The 26,044-nt window shown below is 41.1% G+C and overlaps 1 protein-coding gene across 7 annotated transcripts in view; it reads left to right on the forward strand.

Annotated features, from left to right (window-relative positions):
- The window catches only part of TMEM108 (transmembrane protein 108), a 235,736-nt gene that overhangs the window by 118,093 nt on the left and 91,599 nt on the right, over positions 1–26,044 (forward strand). The window contains exon 1 of one of the 7 annotated variants that reach the window (XM_085226473.1): positions 13,472–13,850. The exons of the other annotated variants lie outside the window; for them this stretch is intronic. The gene's annotated coding sequence lies outside the window, so the exon portion shown is untranslated. Of the gene's footprint in view, positions 1–13,471; positions 13,851–26,044 lie in introns of those variants that run through there. 7 annotated transcript variants of the gene reach the window in all.

Genomic DNA, 26,044 nt, shown 5'->3' on the forward strand with positions numbered 1-26,044 from the left:
CCGTCTCTGAAAGTGTTTAAGGCCTGGTTGGATGGGGCCCTGGGCAGCCTGGTCTAGTATTAAATGTGGCAGTTGATGGCCCTGCATGCGGCAGGGGAGTTGGAGATTCGTGATCCTTGAGGTCCCTTCCAACCCAAGCCATTCTATGATATGGTTGTTATGTGGGTGTTGGGTTTTTTGAATAATAAAAGCCTCTCTCCTTGATTTTAGTAGGTTCAGTGGGACAACAGCTCATGTTCAGGAATAGATGACTGAAAGTAGTGTATTGCCCACAAGGGCAGGTGCCTTGAGCCCTTGATAAACACAGTTTGGTCAATGAAGATAGGACAAGCGAAGAGACAAGATCCTCAAAATAATAACTACTTCTTGCATTAAAGGTTTGGTATGGAATATTGCTGCTGGTCCGAACAGCTCCTGGCTAACACCAGTTCAGCTCTTCTAGATGGCTGAACTGTGCATGACATAGCAGAAGACAAAGCTTTGTATCTCCTAGCTGTTCAGGAATGCATACTTTTTCCCAGTCTGGAGAACAGGGTTAATCTTACAGAGATGTAAGTGAAATTCTTCTGCATCTCTCCTCTCTGATTATGTGGTCAAAATGACAGCTTAACTGCCCCTTAGCTAAGTGACATGTGTACTGTTCAATACTAGAAATCAGAAATCCACACTTCTCAATCTTGTGATATAGAATCATAGTATTGCAGAATGTTTGGATTGGAAGGAACCTTGAAGCTCATCTAGTTCCTTCCACTAGATCAGGTGCCCATCTGACACTATACAGTGTATTATACAGAATCTGGTGCAGTAAGATTCTGGTCTTACACAGATATTTAAAACAAAAATCAGTAACCTGAGCAGTCTCTAGAGTGGGAGATACAGTGTTGAAAGAGCATGCTGTGGTTTCATAGGAGTATGCCTTTGAAATTGGCAGAATGCCATTTCTCAGTGAAAAATGAACAGTTGCTTCTGATCTTCCAAACATAACTGCAGGGCTTTCTCAACCTGGTGCCTTCCTTGTGCACCTCCTGTAAGATATACAGCAGTTCTGGCAGCAAACTGCCCTTGGTATCACAATGGTCTGTCAGCTCAGTACTGACTCTGAGGTAAGACTGCCATCTATTGAATTCCCAGCATCATCTGCAAAATCCAGCTTTCTATCCACATGCTGACCAGTTCCAGTCCTGCTTTGTTTACAAGACCTGACCAGAACTGGAGTCCTCTCTGATGTGCCTGCAGGCTAAGTCACCTTGCACATAGCTATCAAAGTGTCAAAAAGTAGCCACTGAGTGAGAACTCATACCTTGCTGCATTGATTTCTTTTGCACTGAAAGAAGACATTACAGATGCATCTTTCCATGATTTGGTTGTCAGGCCTGTTTTTCCAGGGCTTGTCAGTGTTGGAGCCATCTTCCATCAAAGGGAATTTCATGTGCTTGAGGATAATAGTGAGAAAGAAAGGCAAGAATAACTTTCAGAAAATATCCATTTGGACTGTGATTAAGAAGGAAAAAAACCCTTCCATTTAGCTCATTGATACCTCTCTGTGGTTTCTTTCAACTTTCATTTATATGCAGAAATACTATCTAGCATAGTAAGGTTCATACCCTGCACAGCAGCAGCACAAATGTTTAAAAGCACTACCAAGATGCAATTTTCCAATGCCACCTCCCTAGACACCACTCCACCTTAATGGGATTTCCACACTATCAAACTGTAAGTTAAATACTTGGCATATATTCCTTTGAGTCTCAAGATATGTTTTGTGATTAAAAGCCTGCTCAAAGGCCTGCTGAATGGTTCTGTTGAATACAGTGGGCTTTAATTCAGAAGAAAACACAACCCAAGTTAATTCGAACCCATGTAGGTCAATGCTTTCTCATGGATGGCAGTGAAGCAGTGCTAGCATGAGCTATTGGAGCAAGGGCAGGGAGCCTTGAACATGTTTGCAGAAGCATTCTATGTTAGGCTCAAGAGACTTGTCCTGTGCAGTGAATGAGGATGTGTTGGCAACTGATGAGGCAGCTGGGCAATTGTGCTCTCAGCTAGCATGGAGTTCTCAAGCCTTCTCTCTCCATGCAATGAGCATGCAAATTTCACTTGACATTGCTTGTAAATCTGTCCTGAGGGCTCTGTGTTTCCCTTGTGCTCCTCCACTACTTTTCCTCTTTTAGCAGTTTTCCTTGGAGTATCTCCTGTTCATAATCATTTCCAACAATAACTCCTCTTTCATCAAGGTCCTAAATGTCATGCCCTGCCTGGTAGAGATAAGCAGTGATACCATCTAAGTTTCACTTGTAGATCCCCAGTGTGTGGTATATTTCCCTTTGGTGATAAAGCAGCAAAACTGCTTGCCCTTGCAGATCCTTCCTATTGAATTTAGAAAGGATAATGCATTCCCATTCAGGCATCACATGTGAGATAACTCATCGTTGTCAGAAAGAAACAGAAGAAGAAATGTTATGCTGTGCAGTGGGAATATCATGAAGAAAGGCCTCTCCTTGCTCTGCAGTAGGAGCCTGTTGTGTCATTTTCCCTGAAACTGTGTGAGCAGTGAACTCCTAATGGAGCCTGAAATGTTCAGCCAGGGTAATGTACAATAAAAAAAATGGAAATGTCCTTATCTTTGTAAAGGAGATGAACTGGATGGGCACAGAAATGAGAATAAAAGGATTTAGAGGGGCTGGATCAAAAGATGCATTTTGCTGCAAAGGTTATCAACACATTGGATGAATGTGTTTCTCAGAGGAATATGATAAAGCATACAGCTGTTCATACGTGGACACACATGCTCTTACATTCTTTTTGTTCATTTTCCTGTTACCTGCTTTTCTCAGCCATGTTCTTGTAAGTGTGGGCTTCTTGCAGTCTGGCCCTGCTCAGTGTGCCTGTATGAGGCCTTTGGGGCAACAGAAATACATGTGGAGTAACTGTCTCTTGTGGGGGGGAGGACTGAGAAAAACAACATCAAAGCTGAAATGCTCCTTTTCCTTTGTTGACAAATCTCCATTTCTTTGTTTACCAGTCATCCTTGGGGTTTTTTTATTCAGACATTGGTGACATTGTCTCATTGAGCTGGGCCCCTAGGTGGCCACCAGGAGCTGGAGAAAAAATGAATATGGATCTTCATTTGTTTATGCTGGACAAATAATTTGTATAACTTTAATAGGTCTTTCTATTAGCCTGTGACAAGTAATAGAATGCTTATCTGCATTCCTATGCTGGCCATTGCTATTCCTGAAATCCAGAATTAATGTTTTCAGGAAAGTCCCTCAGAAAGTAAACAAAACCAAGTACTGATTTCTAAGCTAAGCCCTTATCCAGGTATTTTTCCACACCGAGACAAGGAAGCCAGCAGGAACTCCAATAGAATTACGAAAGCAAGTTCCCTTTAAGTAAAATCCCTTTGTGTTTTTGAAGATATGCATTATCTATTCCTGACCCATCCTTTAGGTACCAGTTGGGCAACGCATTTGTAGAAGCAGTGGTAGGACTGTGAAAAGCCCCACCTTGGTTTGCATTCTCCTTTGAATCTCTTCTCTATAGTGAACGATTTAGTCAGATGTATTTTGGCAGCTGCAGCGGACAGATGAAGACAGCAATGTTGATTTTTCTTGCACTAGAAAGATCTCTTTTTTGCCTGATAACAAAAGCAAAATGTCAGCCTTGCTTTTAGTAGAGCTTTTCCTGGCCCAGCACAGAAAAAAGATTTGCTGAGCAATTCTTTCTGGCACTCTGAATTTTTTTTATAGGTGGATTGTGTTCCTGTTGATTGAGGAAGGAATAGAGCTGGCCTTTCCCACCACATCAGGAAAGGTTCATTGCCTTTTCGGAGGGAACATGCCCAGACACCATCAGAAGGATAAGTAGTAACCATCTGGTGAGACCTATTTAGAACAGAGATAGGTTTGGAGATTAAGTTCTGACTGTTGCACTGATGGCCCTCAGCCCTGTGGCATTAATGGGGCTGAGTTGGCAGCACAGATGAGCAGGACCACCTGTCTGTTGGCTTCCCTAGCTCTGGCTTGAGCACACCGTCATCTGAGATGCTGGACATCTGCTGCTAGGCTTTACGCTTGTAGGGAATGTGTGAGCACTTGCATACGTTTTCAAGTAGTTACTCATGAGATAATGCAAAATTCAGTTGGAGTGGCATGTCAGGAAACAAAACTGAAGGTGAACACCTTTGCTTCTGGAGTGATCAGTGAGCTAATTTAGAAAGAGCTTGTGCTGCAGAACAGTAGTGAAATGAGTCTCAGCTGTGCTGCACACTAGATTTGTGCAGAATCTGAAAACAGGAGGCAGAAAGCACCTGCATTTAATCAGTCTGGGGAGAGTTGACTCTGAGCTTTATCAGTGCTTCTGTTCAACTGCTGGTGCCTAACAACACCCGGAGAGGCACTGGGAGTTGTTGTCACTGGCAAGATATAGTAGTGTTATTAATTTAATGCTCTTTATATTGTTTAATTTGGAAATTCAGATTTAATCAAATGTCAAACTCGCTGTCCAAATTCTTAAATTAAACATGAATTGCTTGGGAGATTTTCCAGAACTGCTGTTTGTTGCATCAGCCCCACTGTCACTTTTATTGGTTGTAGAAGCACCCATTTTGCAACAAGCTAATTTGGCCTTGGCTATAGAGTCAGAATAACTGCCTTGAGACATTCTGAGCCTGTTTTCTACAAGAACCTGTGACTTTTAATAACATCATCAAAAATTGTTTTGTTGGAGGCTGAACAGGAATAAAAACCAACAAAAGGAAAGGCAGTTCCTTTTCTTTTCTCATTTTGATCTCTGTATCTTGTAAGTCATCTGCTTATCAACTGTTGTCTCCTTGATGCTCCCAAGAGTATTCACATCTTCATGGTTTTACAAGAAATGAGTCATCTAAATCAGGCAGACTTATTGTCTAAAAGCATCTGCAAAGATGTAAACATAAAGATGAGACTAGTGATTTGCTGGTTAAAATCAAGTAGTGAGACTCAGCTCTATAAGAGCTGTACTACTACCTAAAGATGCCTTGTAACGTCTTTGTGAAAAGCAGGAAAGAGACATTTAGGATGTCATTTGTGAGCAGTCATTTGTTAGGAGATGAAACTCTGGAACAACTTCTTATATGACCCATACTGAAACTCTTGGGATGGTGTATGTGGATGAAGGTTCTTTGTTAATAGAGGTATTGGATACAGAGATGCAGCTTTTTGATTTTATTCTCATCCCTGCACTTCTGACACCTTGTAGCGACGTCAGTAATGGGCTGTGACACAGCAACAGTTTTGTAATAGAGCACAAATGCCATATGCTCCCTCCATACACTGAAGTACTGGAAGCAAAGGCTTTGCCTAAGCTTGTTTTCATTGCACAGGTGGATGTGGTAACACAACATGGATGAGCCTGGCTTCTGATTCTTTATAAATCCAAAACAAGTGAAAAAGATTTATTTCATACTTTTCTCTAGCTAATTGAGAGTATAATTTAGTCCTTATCAAAGAATATAAGAATGGGGTAGTCATCAAGATCATTACTTGATCTATAAATAGATTCAAATGTACCACTAATACTTAGATTTTTATTGTATTTATGCTTAGCTATTCTATTTTATTCTAGCTTCTTTATTGGACAGCATTCAACAGATTGTCTTTCAACTTTTCTTAAAGCCAGCCGGAGTACAGCTCACTTATTCTCCTGGTGAAGTTATTGCAGGAAGGCCTGTTACAATCAGGTTGTGTATGTGCAGGATTAGTTTTCAAAATTCTTCCCAAATTTTGGCCTGATCTGTGTACTCCTTACTCTGGGAACACCCAGATTTTCTTCACGCTCTTCTGTTCAGAAATCTTCAATGCTACCAAAACACGCACAATCTGGCATGTGTAAAAAGGGAATTTTCTCTTAGGAAGCATGCTTGGAATGCTTTGTTTTAACAGTCCTAACCTTAGAATATTAAGGTACCACAACTTTAGGGATTCATGGCCATTGCCAGCTCACCAGGGATGCAGAAAAGAGGCCTGACAGGAGTGTTAGGGCAATGGAAATTTATAGAGGCATAGCTTCAGGTAGTTTTTAAAGAACCAGATTTGCAGGATTTGTTTATTTACATAGCCAAAGTTATCTCAGAAGGATGTGACTGAAATTTTTCAGTCTAGACCAGTAAAATTGTGTGTATTTGCATGCCATATTGTTCTCCGAGTTCAGCTGAACTGTTGAACAGTTTTCAGAAGCCAGCAGACAGCTGCTGTTTACATTCTCCTCAATCACTTGTCAGTTATGACCTGTTTCATTTATTTTTCTTCATCATTGTTTCTACCCAATGTGACTCAGCTTTATCACTGATACCTGCAGTGTGTTGAACTGCAAGGAAGCAAAGGAAGGGAGAGGAGAGGGAACCAGCAGTGCCATTGCAAGCAGGTGGCACGGGAGCAAGGCTTTGTTTTTCCTGCAGGGTACTGAAATGTTGGAACTTGCTGAAAAATATAGAAAGCTTTTTTAATATCTCTTGCTTGAAGGCAAGTCTGGTAAAGGGCAGTATGATTATGCTGTGAAGTGGACGTACCGAATAGGTAATTTAATTTTGTTGCTGTTGTAATCTGCTGGGCATTTTTCCAAAACAAGAGTAGGGAGTAACTGGCGTATTTCATTACATCTGCCCAGATGAGTAGGAGGAGATTAAGCCTTTAATTACAAGATGGAGCATCTTGAGCCGGTGTTACAGCTTGGGGCTGAAGCCACAGCCAATCTAAAAGTAACCTACAGGATCTCAGATCACCTGCTGCACAGACCTGGTAAAGGCTTTCTGTCTTTGCTACTTATGTATTTTATTGAAGTTATGTACACGTGTGTTTTAAGAAAATGAGTATTTTCCTCAAGCTGGAATAATCCCCATGAGTCTGATCTCCTAGCCACGTGGCACTGAAACAAACTGACAGCCAGCTCTTTTCTTTTGTGTTCATGCATCAGTAAGATAATTTTTAATAGATGTTACCCTGTCTGGCGAGGACCTTTAAATGACATAATTGAACTTCTTGTCTCCTTTTTGACTTTTCCCGTCAAATTTGCAAGGCTGGTTGCCATCAGCAGTTGTGAGTGATTAACATTCTTGCTAATTTTGCTTGCCATCAGACTGTCAAGCTTGGAGATGACATGAAATAGTCATGTAAAAGTGACAGAATTTTTTTCCTTTTCTAGAGTTTTGTTGTAGTAAGAAGTAAAAAGCTGAATGGAGCAAGCATCATCTGAGTACCAGAAAAAGCTGTCTTCTGAAAGTATTTCATTAAGTAAAATGTAGAATGGGTAGATTTCTGTTTTACTGTGAACATTTGGAATAATGATCTTTCATTTGAATGTTTTGGCTTTCAGGGAGCTCCTTCAACTCCACTCAGCTGTAATTGGGAGTTGGGAGGGCTCAACTTACTACAGTGAGAGAGCACAAAAATTATTCCTTCAAGTAGAAGACTTAAGCTTTTAAATTTGGGATCTGTCTGAAAATGGTGTTTTATGCAGTAAAATGTGCTGGAATAGTAGTTGGAGTGATTAGATTTATTCTGCTAGCTCGTATGCATTTGTTGGTAATTGGCATGGAAAGCTGTATTTGTCAGTGTCAGGTGGTCTGCCAGGGGAATGCATGAGGTAAGCATTCCCTGACATAACACTTGGGTACTGCAGGCAGTACCAGCGAAGAACAGCCGTTCTATTTCAGCTCCATGAAGATGTAAGATGTGGGTAATTTGATTATTCCAGTGCTTGAAGAGCTGGGTTGCCATTATTGATTCTGAATGATCAGTTTCTTCATTTGGTTCCTTGTAATCCAGTGGTGACCAGGAAGCATCAAATGGTGTTACCACCTTGGTAGCAATCGTGCTCTGGGTATAAAGCCATCAACTGGTTCCAGCAAAGCCTCCCACTAGCAGGACGTGGTTGGGAAATTTCCTGTGCTCCTTATTTCTAAGTCCTAGATGGATGGTGAAACAGAGGACGTGAAAATGTGCTTGAAGCTTCCAGAACAATGGGAGTAGCATTACTGGCTCAGAAAACCTGATATTGCCTCCCTTGTTAAAAGTTGTGCATGTGTATCTGAAAAGAGGGGAGCTAATTGCAGCTTAATCAGAGAGAACAAGACCAAGTAATTTGCAAATTACTGTGTTTTTCTGAGAGATGAGCATGTATCAAAGAAAAAATACTCCCCAATATTCAGAGTGGCAAAGAAGCAATGGAGATGTCCCTAAAGATCTTGCGTTATATATTGTAATCAGCTGCAGTGGTATTAAAGAAAATGTTCTGGTTTTTTTTTTTTTTTCCTTCTTCATGCTCTTCTAATCAATGCTGAAAGATTAAAATCAGGGGCTTTTTCATGGGCTTTTCTTTTGCACAGTATTTAATTTGTGACACAAATCAATGCAAGTCAGGAAGAAGGGTGTGTGAATGTTGAACTGTTCTGCCAATCCTCTGTTCAGTGGCACAGTACTTTTTTTTTTTTTTTTTTTTTTTCCACCCTTGCTACACATGTAGGCATTGGAATGACTGTGCAGGTATAAAAGACTTGATTTCTGGGCAGGGTAAGGAAGGGAGCATGGCAGGGTCATGGTTCTGGTTGCGTAGAAATCAGTGTTGGGATTATTTAAGCCTACTAGTATGAATGAGGTTGAATGAGTTCCATGTGACTTCAGCAAAGCAGTGGCACCCATTATGGGATTCCAGTGAATTGCCTGCAGCATCAGTAGTCTAATCAAGCCATGTTGGATGGCTTTGGTAATCAACAGGAGGAAGCTTCAGTTGGACAATGAGTTCACATTCATTGTATGTGTCTTCCTTTGGCTGACATGAAGTGTGCCCCAGTCCCGAGAGATCAATGAGAGAGGACCCTGGGAGAGCAAGAATTAAGTGTTTGCAGACGTTTTCATTGTAGCTGAAAGACTGAAACATTGGTGCCATCAGGAAAAGCTACAAAAAAAAAAATCCAGCCTCAGTGGGGTTAACTTTAAAAAGTGGTGTCCCCTAGCACCCAGATTTACAAGCTGCTACTCAGAAATTCCTAGATGACACAATGATATGGAGCAGCTTTTTCCATACGAGAAGAGTGCTTCCTATTTTTGCAGTACACCACCAGCAAGCAAAGCCTCATGAGGGGATCCTCTGCAGCCCATCTGCTCAGGAAGCACTGGTGTGAGGTCAGCATGATATTTCTGCAACTGAAATGTCCCGTATGGGAGAAGAGCATTTTCAAAAGAGAAAATCTACCTCCTTCAGCAAGGAGTTTTCTCTTTCCAAGAGCTTTGAAGCTGACACTGGGGAAGCCAGTAAACTAGCAAGTGGAGGTTGAGGGGAACTGTTGCACAGAGTGGCTAGCTCAGGAAACATGGGCCTGTTAGCAGTGGCTTCACGCCACAGCAGGTTATGATCAGCAGTTTAATAGCTGTATTATTTGCATCGTCTCCCTGGCTCTGCTGTGCTGGGAACAGTTCCTCCTCACTTCCTCTATAAAAATGGTTTTGAGAGCTTATATTTAATTGCGTATCTATCCTGAGGTCCAGTTATCCTGTCCTCATGTTCATGGTTTAGCAAGGAAAGCAGGAGCTACAAGCTGAGGCACGTTGCATCAGCATAAGAAATTCAAAGTCTGTTGAAGTAGCTCTTTCAGTTATTTGTTCTCATGTTTTCTGCTTTGCATTCTTAGTGGAAGAGAGTATGGAGTTATAGAAGGAGTAAATACAGGAGAAATTCCTTTTTTCCTGGTGTACCTGGGAGCACCAGTCCTTGTACAGAGCTCGTGTCCCCATACTTAAACAGAAAGCAAAGACCTTAATTGACCTGTAATTATTAACTTCAGGAATGAAAAAAGTCTGGTTGCAGTAATCCTTTCTTCATTGAAACCATACAGTATTTCAGACAGCTCAGATTTTCATGACCCCAACTGTTATAACTCATAGCATGGGAAAAAGAGGCATAATCTTGTATTCCTTGTTCTGATGTATATTTAATAGTCTGGTTCATATTTGAAGCCCGAGTCTACCTATGAGATGATTTGGTATTGATTTCAATGGAAACAGAAATTGTATTTTATACTCCAAAATTATGTAAAGTCAAAATCTGACTGTCCTGAAGTCAGGAGCAATTACAGTAGAGGACTTCAAAAGGGACAGAATTTAGCCTCAGGCTCCTCTGAATATACATATAGACTTTGGAAAATAAATTGGTGAATTATTGCAGTTCAGTGACACAAAGAAGAAAATAAAAACTTAAGGATCATTTTCCTCTCTCAGTGCCTTTCCAGCATTAAATGTACTCACCAGCATGATAGGATCAAGTCTTCTGAGGTCAAATATTAGTGTATGCTGCAGTCTGATGATATTAGAAAGGATAGACTTTGGTTTTAAGCGAAACACTTTCTTTCATTGCAAAACCATCATACAGCAGTAAAATTGTTTCTCACTGCTTAACTGTTAGTTATGGAAGAGTTTGATGTTTATTTCATGAAACTATAATTCAGTAGAAACAAATGAATTAAAATCCATACAGGTCCTATGCTAACAGTGATAGAAATTGATGCAGTGCCATTCTTTATATTTCCTTGAAATGCATGTTTATTTCTATAATTAGCACAAGTGTAAAAAAAAAATAGCACAGATTAAGACAGCAAACAGACTTGTTTACTGAGCTTTGACTTTGACTTATAGGGAGGGGAATTCTGAGCACAAGCTTAGCTAAACATACAGAACAAGCAACAAACCTTGTCAGGGTAGAAAAGAAGCAGTTAGGAGACATTGATGCTACTTATGTTAATAACTTTCTGTGTGACACAGTGAAGTGCATAAACAACTTCTTTATTATTGCTATTTTGCTAACTAACTGCCAAACCTCAATCGAGGAAAAGGTCATCAAAAGGTTACATTTCTTAGAGGATTTTTTTCCCTTTTTCCTCCCATTTTCTACTATTGGTAGTATCTCCTACAAACTCTTTTGGGTCTGCTTGCTTTGTCTATAAGAAATACTAGGGCATGCTTATAGTATCTATAAAAATCAGTGTGGTTCCACTGACTTCAGTAGATATACATCAAATTCTAACAAGGACCTGATATTTGTCTTTTACAGTGTCTTTTTTTTCCAAAGAGACATCTGAGCCTTAACTCTTCTTTGAAGTCCTACAAAAAAAAAAAATGCATTAACATTGCTAGATATCAAATGATAGTTTCAAGACAGTGGGGGTAAATAACAATTAACAGAAAGTATAATCTGCCATAACAGAAATGTGACTATATCCTCCATAGCTAATTAGCAGTTGAAAGGCAGATTTTTACACTTAATTTGGGTGTGAATAGAGCAAATCTTTGTAATTGAAGGTTGTCTTGAAGAAAAGATTTTAGCAGCTAGCAGATAATTTACAAGGTGATTCACTTGTGCACTGATTCACAGCTGCCACAGGTTGCAGCACACCTGAGGCTGCACACACCCCTCACCATCGGGTTTTAGCCACACGCTTTCCCTGCAAGCACCATTCCAACAGAGTGGGCTGGCATTCAGAAGAGTGCTGTGGTACTGAAGAACCGTGAGGTATGGGAAATATATTGCAGCTTCAGATACTCAGCATCCATCACGGCCCATCAAGCATGCCCGAGGTGTGTTGTGAAGCACAGTAGGGAGGGCTGAGTGTGCTCCAGTGGTGCATTAATCCGTGCCCTGCATTGGTACTCACGTACAAAGGCCTTTTATGAAGAGACAAATGTAAAATCGTAAATGAGCTTTATACACAGCAGGCCAGATTGCACCTTAAGGCACAGTGTGTGTTATGGCAGAAAGCAGCTCTCCGTTTGCAGTAGCAGTGCACTGAGCTTTTCACACGTGTGATTTGTGTCCACTTTGCTCTCCACACGCTTCTGTTGAGCTGAGGTTATGTTCTTTGCACAGAGTAGAAAGAGATTAAAATCTGCCCTTTTTCAGGAAATGTGTAGGCACTGAGGGATGTGATCAGTGGGCATGGATGTGATCAGTGGACATGGCGGTGATGGACTGGCAGTTGGACCTGGTGGTCTCAGTGATGCCGTGATTGAAACTCTGCCTAGTTATGACCTTGAATTCACTGTACCATGATACCATTTTGTGTTTTGTGATAGCACATGATCAGCAGTGAAAAAGTGTGGAGGGAAAATCTTCAGACAGTGATATTAGCTGGAACTGATGAAATGCCATTCATCTGTATCCTGGTTCTCTTCGACTTCAGGTACTCAGTTCTTGTCCACACTTTGTTATTGCGGCCTTTCAGTTTACATCCATTGTGGCTGATGGCAAAGTTTTGTCTCTGCATGTGGAGTTTCACATGAAGTTTTTCACGGAGCTTTGAGATTTGACCTCTTAGATAGAAATTTGACCAAGCCTGGACATTCAGAAGGCTTTGTCAGAAGATACTGTTGCACTGAAAGGAAAGCATTAATTTTCTAAGATGTAACTGTTTCATCTCAGCTCCTTTTCTCAAGTCCTCTGTTTTGATCTCAAGAGTTTCTCACAGACTACTCCTCTCCAGAACAAACAGTACTGTGATTTAGGCACTCACATGGAAAAAAAAAAATGGAGATACAAATTCAAGTCCGCAGTGTAGTTCTGACAGACCAAGCAAGTATTTGAGATCTTTTTTTTTGACTTTTTTTTTTTTCCTATATACTTTGTGAATTTTTCTGTAGGTTTTTTGTTTTTTTTTTTTGTTTTTGTTTTTTTTCCCCATGAAAATTTTAAGTGTAAATCCCTTATCCCAGTGTGGAACAGAAACATATTTGAAATGCTGGCAATTTGCCTAACAGAATAAAAAAAAAATCCTGAATTAACACTATATTGTGAAAAAAATCCTCTTTTAAACTGATATTTCCATCAGAAGGAAAGCATGATGGATGAGCTCAGACCTATAGCACATGGCCTGCTGTATCCTATGGACCCTCTGTCTCTCCAGTGTGCTGTGGAAAGTGAGGAGAAAAGCCTCCAAGCACTCCATGCTGTGACAAGGGAGCTTCTGCACCGGCATACCAATCTTCAGAGCTGCTCTTTCCATGCTGTTGTAAGCATGGAGAAATGAAGGAATGCAGTGTAGGCTCCATTCTGCACTGTCTCTGCTTAAGGGGGGCTGGAGTTTGCATTTTAGGAGAGAGGGCAGCTCTTGTGCTGCCTGACACAGCATCAGTTCTTCCTGGCCATGTAGCCCTTAGATAGGACATCAGTGAGACCCATTACCTGCAATTAGAGACAGAACAAAGCCTCTGTTTTCTCGTCCTCCACCCTTCATCTCCATCCCTCACATAAGGGATCTTCCCTTATACATGCTCTTTAAATATACATGTGTATGTTTAGGTGCACACGCACACATATGCATGAGAATATGTGGGTGTTTCTTGGATTGTCCCTGGGACATGCAGGTGGTCAGCAGATGGAGAGCACTAAACACAACAAATGACCTGACTGGTTTTCCTGTTAGCCCAAACAATGCCAGCCCCACTAGTTATTTCTGGAATGTGTTACAGCAGAGCCATGCTGAGACTAGCTTTGTTGCTAAGGAATAACAGCAACCACACACTTGCAAAAGAAAAAAAAATAAAAAAAAAAGAAAGAAAAAAACCCACTGGTTTCTAAGCTTTTCAAAAACAATGCTCAGAGGGATTTCCCTCTGGACTTACAGTACGTTAATCTTTCCATCTCTTGTCAGAATTGCGGTGTATTCATGTTCGGGTATCATAGCTTGGCTGAGAGAACATTTGTAAACACAGACAAATGTGTCTTCTCTGAATGTTAGGGGTCTTTTCATTTCAGGAAAGCAATCGGGCTACTTGAAATAGTTCTTGTGAATTCAGCACTTGGGAATAGCTGTGCCTTGGCAACCCCAGGTATGTGGAACTTGCTTTACTGAACAGAATTTACTGCAGATAGGGGGAGAGATGTTACATAGAATCCTTATCGTAGAATGGTTTGGTTGGAAGGGAACTCAAAGCCCATCCAGTTCCAACCCCTGCCATGTGCAGGGCTGCCACCCACCAGATCAGGCTGCTCAGGTCCCCGTCCAACCTAACCTTGAGCACTCCAGGGATATTATCTTTCTGTTGTGTGATGGTCGGCAGCTGAGAAACAAAAGGAAGAAGACCAAAGTGATACAGCAGCAGTGCAGAGTTTGCATGAATGTCTGCATTCATCCGTATGAGCAGACTGTGCAGCAGCCTTCTAAAACCCAGCTGTCAGTTCCAGGTGGTGGCTGCACAGCGAAGAGGTGAGTTTGCAGTTGTTGGTGGTGGATGGCAACATCCCGGTAGCTTCAGAAGCAGACAGATTTCAGGGCTGGTGCTATCGATGCTCTGTTAAGGCCATTCTGTTTGTGAAGAGTTTATAAATAACTTGCTAAATGTAGTTTGCTTAGCTGCAACTCAGTAGATAGCGTGAGACTTGGATTCTATGATTCGTATGGGTCCCTTTCGATTCAGGATATTTTATGATTCTATGATTGGGAGCTTGTAAGTGCTTTTTTGATACAGCAAGTAAGTAAATATACAAGCTGAAGAGAAAATTACTTCTTTCACAGGGAGGAAGTAAGTCTGTGTTTCCCCAGTCAGCTTCAAGCATCAGCCCTAAAGCAGTAATTGGCACAAAGCAGCTCCAAGAGCCAGGGGTCACTGACAATGGAAGAGTGTTGGGAAGGCAGTAATCAATACCTTTCTCTCTGTGTGCTCATGCAGAATGGGTCAGAAGGCTGGAAAACCATGATATTAATGCTTAGGGACATTAATATCAGTTATTGCTCAACAGTAGCTCCCTGTTTTTTGCCTTCGGAGTTGTTCTACAAAATTAATCAGTCAACAAACTGTTTCCTACTTGAAATTGTCTTTGGCTAAAACAATGTTTTTTGTAGAATGAAAATTATAAAATATACCAAAATATAGATTTTCACTTTTCCTGTGAATAAATCCATAGAGATTATTAAAATCTGGCTTCTTCTCTCAGCCCTTTTATTTGTAAGGAAACAAATGTGCCAGGCTCAGCAAGCAGATGTCCACATTGCAACAGCCATCTTCACAGTTGGCTTCAGATGCTCTCAGCCCTACAAATGTCTCTATGAACTGAAGAGCATGGAGTTTTACCTCTCTCAGTCTCTTCAGGCCAAATTTGGGAATAACAAATGAGAGTAAAGAAACCTGTGTTTTTTCTTGTGTATTGTGTTGTGTGGGTTTGGAAATCCCACGCTTTCTGTGCAAGTCCTTCAGGAGTATCTCATTACTAAAGCAGACCTACAGCCAAAAACATGTGGACAGTATTGCTCTGTGATACTTCACTTGCATCACACTTGGCTTGGAGTGCGGTGCCTTAGAGGTTTAGTGCAAAGGGAGTAGGAGAAGAAGTTCTGTGTTACCAACAGCCTGAGAGGAGCATGGGATCCCTCTAAAGGAGCAGTCATAGCTGAACAAGGGCTGAGTGCTTTTGGGGCTTTTGGGGCATATTTTTATGGGGGAGCTTTGCGCAAACTCCCTGACTCCTCTGAGCATGTAAGTCAGACTCATTGGACTACTTGGGATCTTGTTATATATATTTAAGATTGCACAACATTGACATTTCTGAATCCTGGCTTTCCTCCTTTTTCTGAATAACAGCCATGATTCCAAAAGCAAAGAGTAAAGGTATGGACAATATGGACAAAGTGTTGAGACCTGTACTTTAATGTGGCACAACTCAAGATTTGCTGTGGGCAGTAACTCTTCAGCCAACAGCATATGCAATATAAGAGCAGGATGCTTTGGAGTGTTTTGTTCCTGGATTTAATGAACGGAAAGTCTGCAGCCAGTCACCATTAAATGATGAATCACCATAGGACAAGCATGGTAGCACATGTGAAGTTCAGTGAGGAACTGCAGTAGGGATGGGCCCTTGCTCGCAGTCCTAAAAATAGTCCCATAAGGTTAAAACAGAAGGGAGGTCTGAGCTGTAGGGGAATCTCAGAATCTTTTGAATTGGAAGGGACCTATAAAGGTGACATAGTCTAACTCTCCTGCATTGAACAGGGACTGCTGCAGCAAGATCAGGTTGCTCAGAGCTCCATCCAGCCTGACCTTGTGTGTCTCCTGGGATGGGGCACCCACCACCTATCTGGCCGTATGTAATGACGTGCTGTGCTGTACATGACGTGTGTCCTGGTGCTCGTACTGTGGTCTGCCACATGTATAGAAAGGTGGAGTAGGCAGAGGTGTTGGAAAAACATTTGTCTTCAAAGAGGATTACATCTTGCCTACTTACACAGAAACTATAATGCTGAATTTTTTACATCATTAATTTCCATGGCAACAAAAATAATCTCATAAATATGAGATTAATGCTTCAGGATCAAAGGGGGTGGGGAAGAGCCAAGGCTGTGAAAGCAAAAGTTCTTTATTTAAATATCTTAGCAGCAAAAGGAGCAACAAAATGACTCTCAAGAGCTGAGCATATTTTCATTTTATTTCTTGTTCACTCACAAACCCTGCAAAACAGAACCTTAAATATCAAGCAAATGTAAGCAAAACCATTCTGTTCTGTCTCGCTGTATTAGCTGTCAGCACTTCCAAGTGCCCAGCGGATTGCATCTGGGGCAACGAAGTATATTTTTGAAAGAACCTTCTCTCTCCTTGCAGTGTCCTAGCATGAATTGGCAGCAGGGATAGAGCCCAAAGGGAAAGCAGTGCTGCCCACATGGTGACAGAGTGACTCAGCCCTACTGCTCTTAGTGGGGATTCCAGTGGAAATGCTTCATCTCAGCAAACTGGTTTTGGAGCACAGTAAAAATTGCGTGGGCTTGATGAGAATAGAGTCAGACTCTGCTGCAGTTTTCCCTAAGAGAAGATGGCTTCAAGTGTCTCTGTGTCCTTTGCTCCTTTTCATCGCGTGTCATTTTGAAGCTGTTTGTCTCTGCATACCTATTTACATATCATAAAGTTATGGAGGAAACACGGCTTTATAGAAGGGGCTTGCCAGCTGCCATTTTTCCTTAAAGAAGAGCTGCAATTTAACATTAACCTAGCAATTAAGCAAAAATTTACGCTAACATGCTGTCTTCTTGCATAAAAATCCCTCTCAACAACTCTGAAAATTCTCTGCAAGAAAGGTAATAGAATAATTCCTGGCATCTTGGATTTGGAAAAGCCATTTTCTAGCATGATTGATACTTCTTTTGTGTTAGCATGGGAGGCCATAGAAAGAGGAGTAATCTCTCTAATGGGTGTACTCCATACTGGTGCCTGGGGTCCATGATACATTTGTCAGGCTTTAATTAAAGTGCTGGAGTTGAATTTCCACGGTAATTAACTTTTATTTGCTGTTACACCATGTCTCTCATTCTTGACACTGACACTTTCCTGTTGGATAGGAGCAGCAATTGGCACAAAAAAAATAAAGAATATAGGAATGAGAAAAGATCTAAGAAATAGCATTATATTTTCCATGAATTTTGAATTTCCATGAATGGAAGGAGGCAAAAATAAGTGTTCCCTCAAAGTGGTTTTGTTGTTAGCAACATAATCTATTCTCTCTCATGCACAAACACCCATGCCCTTACCTTGGGTACCCTTTCTTAAATATTGTCCAGTGGTAAACAAGCAGCTTTTGTTCAGTTGTCAGCACATGCCCAGTATTCAAGTTAGAACAAATCTTTCTCACCTGGTAGAAATGTTTTGTTGTATTTTGACAAGTGCTGACTTTTAAGCGTGAACAGAGTACCTACCGGGGAGGCTATTCAAGTATTATATTAGGACTGAGACTTTGATTTCAGTTGTGGGTAGGATACTTGAAAGCAAACATCACAGGAGCCTACATCCTGTTGTCAGCAGTCACTTTGCATTGCAGGAATCTCTGTCTCGTTGAAGGTACAAATTGCTTTTATTAATAAGTGTTAGATACTTCATTCTGCTCTTTAGATACAGCTTTTCCAGGTATCTTTTCAAATCATTTTAATTCTTGTTGTTTTTTACTTGGCTTTCACTCATGCTGTGAAGCACTGTTATGTAAGAATGCAAATAAAAATCACAGATCATTGTTATTCTTCTTTCTGGACTGGACTTAATAGAATAGCCTTCCCATGGCCAGAGGAACGCAGGCCCAGAATCCAGTTCCCTTTTGTCTCAGCTGACGCATCAGTGACCCCTTCGTAGACCCGCTGAGCTCCATTTTAAGAACTAAAGATTTTTTATTCTACTACTGCAGTCTGAAATCTCTGCTGATTAGCGACTGTCTTCTGATTTCCACATTGGGTATGTTCACAATCAGTTCACATCATATCCTTACCCATTCCATGCTGTGTTCCCAGAAGAGATAGGTGAGAGCATCCTTGCTCTGCGTTATAGCTGAGTTAAAGACTCTGAGCAGTCATTAATTTCTCAAGTACCCAAATCTTGTCTTGCCTCACTGTCACATTAATCTTGGTGCCTTCCAAAAGGAACAAGCTGCTTGTTAGCTTTATTTTCTTTCCTCAAGCCTGGTTGTTGTAAACAGATCTTGGAGTTAGCTTTTTGTAATGCACACCTGAATCTTGTTCCCCAAATACTTGAAATGTCCTTTTTTCTAAATTACAACTTCAAAACAGGCAATAGCATGATCTCTCTGAATGCTATGCTAACAATAAAGAAACAGCTAAGAATAGCATCACTTCTGAAATAAAGCACTGGAGATAATTAAGTAGAACAGTGTGGTAAATCAGTGTGGCACTAAAGGGCATGGCAAAGGCCATGAAAAGGATGGGTAATAAATTGTACGGTGAGATATGCTACTTGATCGCTTGCAATTTCAAATTGTGTCTCCAGGTTTCAGTATTTTCTATGGACTGAAAAGAAAGTGCCATACTGAACTGGCTGTAGGAAAATAGGACTGTGGACGCTAGTGAGAGATATGGTCTATTCAAGCACAAAATTCCTATGAAATTACTCAGTCTGATCATGTATTTCCAAATGTTCTGCCTGTCTAATTTATAAAGGTCAGGACTTGCTTCCTCCACTTCTCTTGGAAGACTGTTCCATAACAGAATGCATCCGAGTACTGTGAAACCCTTTATGTTATTCTCCCTATATTTTATTTCTCCTAATTTATCTTGATTTCTACCATCTCTATACTTCATATACTATTAAAATTGTTCCTTGTACATAATCTCTCCAGCTGTTTCATCACCTTTAGCTTTGAACTACTGTTATACCAGCATCTCTTTGGTAATGCTGTATCATGGCATGAGTATCATATTTTACATGCAGCTGCTCTAGGGAGAAGTCTCATCTGTATGTTCCTCTGCAACGCTCAAGAGTAGGAATTCAAAAGCTCTGGAAGACTTGATTTGAATTCTGATTCTACTTAAATCCCTAGATTTGATTTGGAACTAATTGGGCTGAAATGTATTTCACAAAGTCTGTTCTCCAAGAAAGGCCTGCTCACTTAGAGCAAGGCCCCTAGACTTCCCATGTAATTATCATGGGAAGATGGGCGCCCACAGGGAGGCGGACACCCTATTTTCAGACAGTGCTTCCTCCCAACTGTGTTAAGTCAGGATCAGCTATTACCTAGCATGCCCTATCTTTTTGCATTGATTAAAAAGGAGCTTATGCAACAAGCTCAGATGAGATTCCAAAGTTTTATGTAACTAAGGGGAGATGAGCTTTGCCTCAGCTCCACTGTTAAGCTTGATAATAATTCCTACAGACACCCCAGTGTTCTGTGAAGCAAGAACTAATGTGCTTGGTTCCTGCTTTGGCAGAGAAGAAATCCATTGCTGAGGTCAAAAATATTTGCAGTTTTGCTTGAAAACTAATGTGTGATGTACTGTATTGTCTACTATTACTGTTTTGTTACTATTTCATTTCCAGGATTTTCTTCTTCATCTGTTGAGCTTTTCATGTCATACAGTATAATGCACTTCTTCTAGGTTCTGTCTTTTTCCACAAAGATCTATTATTTTGTATTTCAGAGAGAGGTATTCTTTGCCTGAAGTAGGAATTTCTGCCTAGTGATTGTCCTTTGATGGCCTGTTGCAGACCCACCTGAACTTACTCTGCTTCTGACTGCCCCAAAAACACAGCCTTGTCTGGGAAGCCATGTGGCTGTCTCAGCTGTGCTTGATCCAGTAAGCTCTGATAACAAACTAGATTTATTCCCTGGAGCACGGCATCCCACTGTGTGGCTTTTACCTTCAGCTGTCTCTCATCTTCAGCAGAACGTGTTTTGCTTTTATCTGCAAAAGACCGTGTAGATACAACACTGATATTTAGTGTGTCTGTCTTGGCTGGGATTGCAAGCTTTTGGCTCCTTGGGGTGATACTTCTTTATGTGTAGATAGTATCTAGAAGTAGCTGTTTCTATCATTCAGCTATTGGAAACCCTGCCATGCACGTGTTGAAACTGGGACTCCACATTCATTTGAGATGCTCCTTCAAGGTGTGTGCCAAGGTCAGAGCATGCTGTGGCATTGCCTGAAATCGCTTCTCCACCATGGGTGCTTTGGAAGCACTTGCCAGTCATCTACAGCAACCACAATCTTTTTTCAAACTTACTGAAGACCACCTACTGCCCATACAAAAGTCTTGCAATTTGTTCAGATACTTTGCATGTTGGGGCCTATGGTTACTCTCCTTGACAAAATGTGCATCAATTTTTAACAGATAATTTTAGTTTAATGTCATCCGGAGGTCTCATAAATATTTCCCCGAGTCAAGAAAGAGAATGAGGAAATAACTGCTTGAGTTTAAAAGCTATGTCTGTTGGTTTATTATTTTCATGTGAATTATAGGCTATGGAATAAGTCTGTGCCTCTCAATTTCTCCTGCTAGAACTGTTTTACTTCAGATAAATAATTCAATGTTCATTAGCCAGAGAGAGTCAGAGAAACTGGCCCTGTCACCTACTGGACTGAGCACTCACATTACATGCAGGAGACTCAGGTTCAAGCCCTTGCTGTATCAATGTGTTCATTATTTATACAATATGGAATAGCTTTAGCAGGGCAGTGAAAGAAGCTGGTTGTTACACTATGTAGCTAGGTTGTAGGTAACTAAGCAGATGTATAACAACCACCAAACTAAAGGATAGAGCCTTATTTTTCTAAGAATTGAAAGATTGATTTCTCATCTAAGCAGAGGGTGAAAAAATCTTAGATCTTAAAAAAAATGGGATGTTGCTGAGCCTCTCTCTATTATATGCAGAAAGTGTCAACATTGCGCATCACACTTCCATTTTGCATGTCTGCTAATGACTCACCAAGCAATGGGGCAACATGGATCAAGTCCGTCTCTGCAGTATTCCAGACATGTGAGCTGAAGCAGTAAGAAACAAGCGAAAAGGAACCAACAACCCTCATGTTTAGGCAATAATTCTTAATAAAATCATCATAGAATCACAGAATCGTAAGGTTGAAAAAGACCACTAAAATCTATTCCAAGCACCAGCCCACCTCCACCATGCCCACTGACCACGTCCCTCAGTGCCACATCCACACAGTTCTTGAATACCTCCAGGGACAGTGACTGCACAACCTGGATACCTGGGCAGCCTGCTCCAATGCCTCACCAAAATAGATGAGTAGTTGGTACTGTAGTGCGAAATAACTGAACTCTGTGAACTTGCAGTTCTAGGCTAATGCCTTTCCAGAGTCTAATTACAAGATGAAGGCTTTCAGAATGCAGCTTCTTTGTGCAAAGTTACTTAGGCAATCTGAAGATAAAGGTATGGTCTGTTTGGTTTTTTTTTGCCCAGAATTCATAGTGGGAAGGATTACTCAGTATTGTGATTGATCCATGGGTAATGCAGAAGTGGAATTTTAAGTGGATTGTATATAGAACTGGGTTGTTCAGGTAAGTTACTGGGGAGCAGCAACACAAATTTTTCTTTATATGTGAATTATAAAACATTTGCAATGTCCTCTAATGTCAACTACAGACTTGTACCACCAACAGATCACCAGATTCAATGTTTTCCTGCTTTTTGTGAGCGCACCTGGCTTACAGATCCAGTAGGTTGCGATCATGATGACAAATTCCACTGTTGTTCAGCACGAGATGTTCTGTTTTCTCAAGAAAACTTAAATAGTTTAGAGTATGTCAGTCTCCTTCCCAGCCTTAAAAAACTATACTGGAATTGCTCTTTGTTTGCATCATTGCATGCCTGCTTTAGCATTTTGGTGAAAAACAAGGGAAGGAGTTTTTTTCTGCTGTGTCACAGTAAACTCCGTTGTTATCCTACCTGGTGGGAACAGATGTATCTGCTGCTCCTGCTTCTTCAGGAACGCCTTGCAGGGCTTTGAGGCTTGGGATGGCCTATCATCCATCAAATAACAGATGTCTTCACAGATCAGCCTCTCTGAGTAAAAACACAAGCACACCAAACAAAAGCTGATGATTAGCTAGTTGACTGACAATAGGTGAACTCCAATGCAGATGTACAAGAAACAAGGAAGGGATCAGACACTTAGATTTTTATTTTTCTGAGTTCATTATATGCATTCATCTTTACAATGAAGTCTTAATGTTAAAACTCTGATTATGCAGCTTTCTGCTTCAGAGCTTCTAACTTATGATTTTTTCAAATTAAAATAATGTATTAATGTTTCCTCCAATTACATGCTAATAAAAGACTTAATTCAGTTTGCATACAATTAATGCATTTGTTGCAAAAGTATCCCATAAGCTATTGAGTCTATTTTAGATAATCTCTTTAAATAATTTTTAGTTAAAGATTTGCATTCACATCTTTCAGTATGAATGAAGTTGAAGAAGTCTGTGATGATACATTCTGTCAATCATAGTACACCTCCATGTATATGGTTAAAACAAAAGCAGAAGTTTTGCTTGCATAAGTTGGAAGGAAGTATATGAAGTATCACACACATCTCTCTACAGGATATCCCCGATTAGATGGTTTGATTGCTTCTGTGAATAGATTCAAATTTCTGGTACGATTCGATGGGTCGGAGTCTCCCCAAATGCAGAACAATGTAGAGAAGGACACTGTTGACCTTAAGGCTGTTAAAGTTCACCTGATACAGTAAAATTTCATTGGTACCAGTCAAACTGAAATTTTCCAGCCTACAATACTTCAATTTCTGTAATTTTTTTTTTTTTTATTTTTTTAATTTTGGCAAAAGTAGTTCAGCTATCTCTGAAGAAAGAAAGAATACAGGGAAAAAAGAATCATGAAGTTAGGTGCCTTTCATTATTTTGTGGGCCTTCCATATCACAGATCAGGAAACTGAAATTTTTCACGGAGAATGAAGAGTGTAAGACAAGGACTGGAGGGGTTTATTGAGAAAAGTCAAGGTTAAAGGTTTTTTGCGTTTTAATGGAATTTTGCCAGATTGGTCTGCATTTTGGCATGAAAAGTCCTTGTCCACATACAGTTTCTTTTTAAGTTTTGCAGCTCAGCTCTCTTAGGATTTTGTCAGCAGACCAAAATGCAGAAGTTGTGAACATGATCCAGGTGGCTGACTCAGGTACTGACATTAGGAAGGAAGAAAGGACAGGGCTGGGATATGGACCCCATGTAAGATACAGTGGGAATGGGGCAAAGAGGTGAACAAGTGGCAATAAAATGGTGAGGCACAGAGAGGAGATGCTGAGGGGAGTGGCTGGGACTGGGAATGAGGGTTGTGGCACTGTGCAGGAAAAAGGAAGGTTGACAGGGCTCAGAAAGAAGAATCTGGATTTGCACCTCAAGTACTGTGTTCAGTGTTGGGCTCCTCACTGCTGAAAGGCATTGAGGTCCTGGAGCATGTCCAGAAAAGGGTGACAGAGCTGTGAGAGCAGCTGAGGGAGCTGGGATGGTTCAGTCTGGAGAAGAGGAGGCTCAGGGGAGACCTGATTGCTCTCTACAGCTGCCTGAAAGGAGGCTGTGGTGAGGTGGGGGTTGCCCTCTTCTCCCAGGTATCAGCAATAGGGTGAGAAGTAACGGCCTCAAGTTGTTCCAGGGGAGGTTCAGGTTGGATATTAGGAAAAATCTCTTCTGAGAAAGAGCAGTGAGGCAGTGGCACAGGCTGCCCAGGGAGGTGGTGCAGTCACCGTCCCTGGAGGTGTTGAAGAACCGTGTGGATGTGGCACTGAGGGTCGTGGTCAGTGGGCATGGTGAGGGTGGGTTGGTGGTTGGACTAGGTGGTCTTAGAGATCTTCTCTAGCCTCTCACCATTAGACTTTATCTTCCCTAGTACTTAAAGTAGAAAACAGATTTCCACACCTGAGTGTTCCCCATCTGAAGAAAGGCCCTATGATCTGTCCTGCCTGAGCTTTCACCTGCCTCTCCTTTGTGCCAGTCCCACACAGAGGACATTGAGCTCTTGCTGATCTTCCTGTACTATTTGCTCACAGTTCTCTAGAGGACTCAGTGGATGTCTGTAAGCTTCTGTGGTACAGGTCTTTTGTTCTTATTTAGCTTTTTTATAACTGTGAAAGTTAACATTTAAAAGCCTATTAAGGCTGAAAAGCAAAGCTGTCTTAAATAAGGAAAGATTTCAGTCAACACTGCACAGATGAATCAATATTTTATTTTATCTTAGTAGTTCATTATGTTACCCCTTCCTCCCATAACTGCACATCACTCACATCTCGCTCTGAAGCCGCAGTTATTAATTTCCTGGGGAGCACTTCTCTGACTCTCATTATTGCAGCATCTGAGTACTTTGCAAATATTAATGAATTTATTTTCACAATATACCAATAAGGTGAAATGACATTATACACTGGGGAAAATACAACAAAGCAATGTAATGTTAATAAGGGACATTTAATTTAGGCGTCCAACTTGAGATGTTTGTGCCTCGATTTCCCAGGAACAGCATTTGGTTGCACTTCCTTTGTTCTGGAGTCAGTAAGAATTGCTCTGTGATTGCACAGAGCAGAGCACAGGTGTTCCCTGCCCTGCTCTTAGCAAACAAGGAAGGCGCAATTAATGACTGCCAGTACACAGTTTGGTGGTTGTTCTTCCCTGGCATTGTGCACTGAGGCACCCCAGGGCAGCTTTCAACATGAGAAGGATTTACTCTCCCAGCCATTACCTTGCACTTTGGGTTGTCTGCTAATGGCAAGGCAGGGATGCAGCATGCAGCAGGTTCCTTCTTGGTCTGACTTTGACTCAGTGGACGTGCATGACCAATTCCTGTTCTTACACTGAATGAGGCTGGAATACTGTTGGCAAAACCCAAAGTGTGTGAGTTTATTGTTTAGCGTGTCACTGCATGGACAGACCAGAGCCAGTGCTGACTTTTGCTCTGCGGGGACAGATGGACTAAAAGGGCTCTTAGTGCTTCTTATTGATTCCCATCTTTTCCAGCTGCCAGGGTAGAAGTGCTGGAGCAAGGGCTCCTGAAGCCACAGAGAAGCTGCAATTTTCTTTGAAAAAATCCTTCATTACATCCCTGGGCTGCCTCAGAGCTCAGCTGGGTGGGTCCGTGCTGTACAATGAACCTGTGGCTGGGCACCTCCCATCCTCCGTTCCTGCAGGGCTGAGCTTACATCACAGCAGACTTTTCTTTAATAGGAAAATAGGGACAGGAAGATAAAGAGACAGTTTTCATATGCATGAATGTGTGTTAGGCTCCATTACCTTTCAGTATTAATGGTGAGTCTCACTCAATCCTGTACTCACAAAAATGCCGCTGTAAGAATCCAGTGTCCACCAGATTCTCTTCTGTGCTTCTCTCTGCTTTACAAAAGGTATTCAAAGGCCTCTTTAATCACATCACACTATGGCAATGTCTCTGGAATTACTCTGGGTTGAGGCTTGGCCACTCTGAATATGGCTTAGGTTATCTTATTTATGATATAAGAAGAATATTTGATACACCTGAAACTGTTCTTACTGCATTTTAGCTGAGTTAAATCATTCATCCAGATCTTTATTAAATCCACCTCTCAAATGTGCAGTCACAGCAATTCTTATTCTTTTCCTATCCATGCTGTTTCTTACCTCTATTAAAAAAAAAACAACAAACCAACACAACCCAAAAAATGACAAACCAGCCTTTTTAAAGCAGTGCTCTTTGCTTGTACTGATCTACAAATCCTGGGACAAGTGCAGGGGTGTCTTGAAGCAAAGCTTCCTATAGGGTCAG

Source organism: Meleagris gallopavo, chromosome 6 (assembly GCF_905368555.1).
Source record: "Meleagris gallopavo chromosome 6, MGAL_WU_HG_1.1, whole genome shotgun sequence".
Classification (NCBI taxonomy): domain Eukaryota; kingdom Metazoa; phylum Chordata; class Aves; order Galliformes; family Phasianidae; genus Meleagris; species Meleagris gallopavo.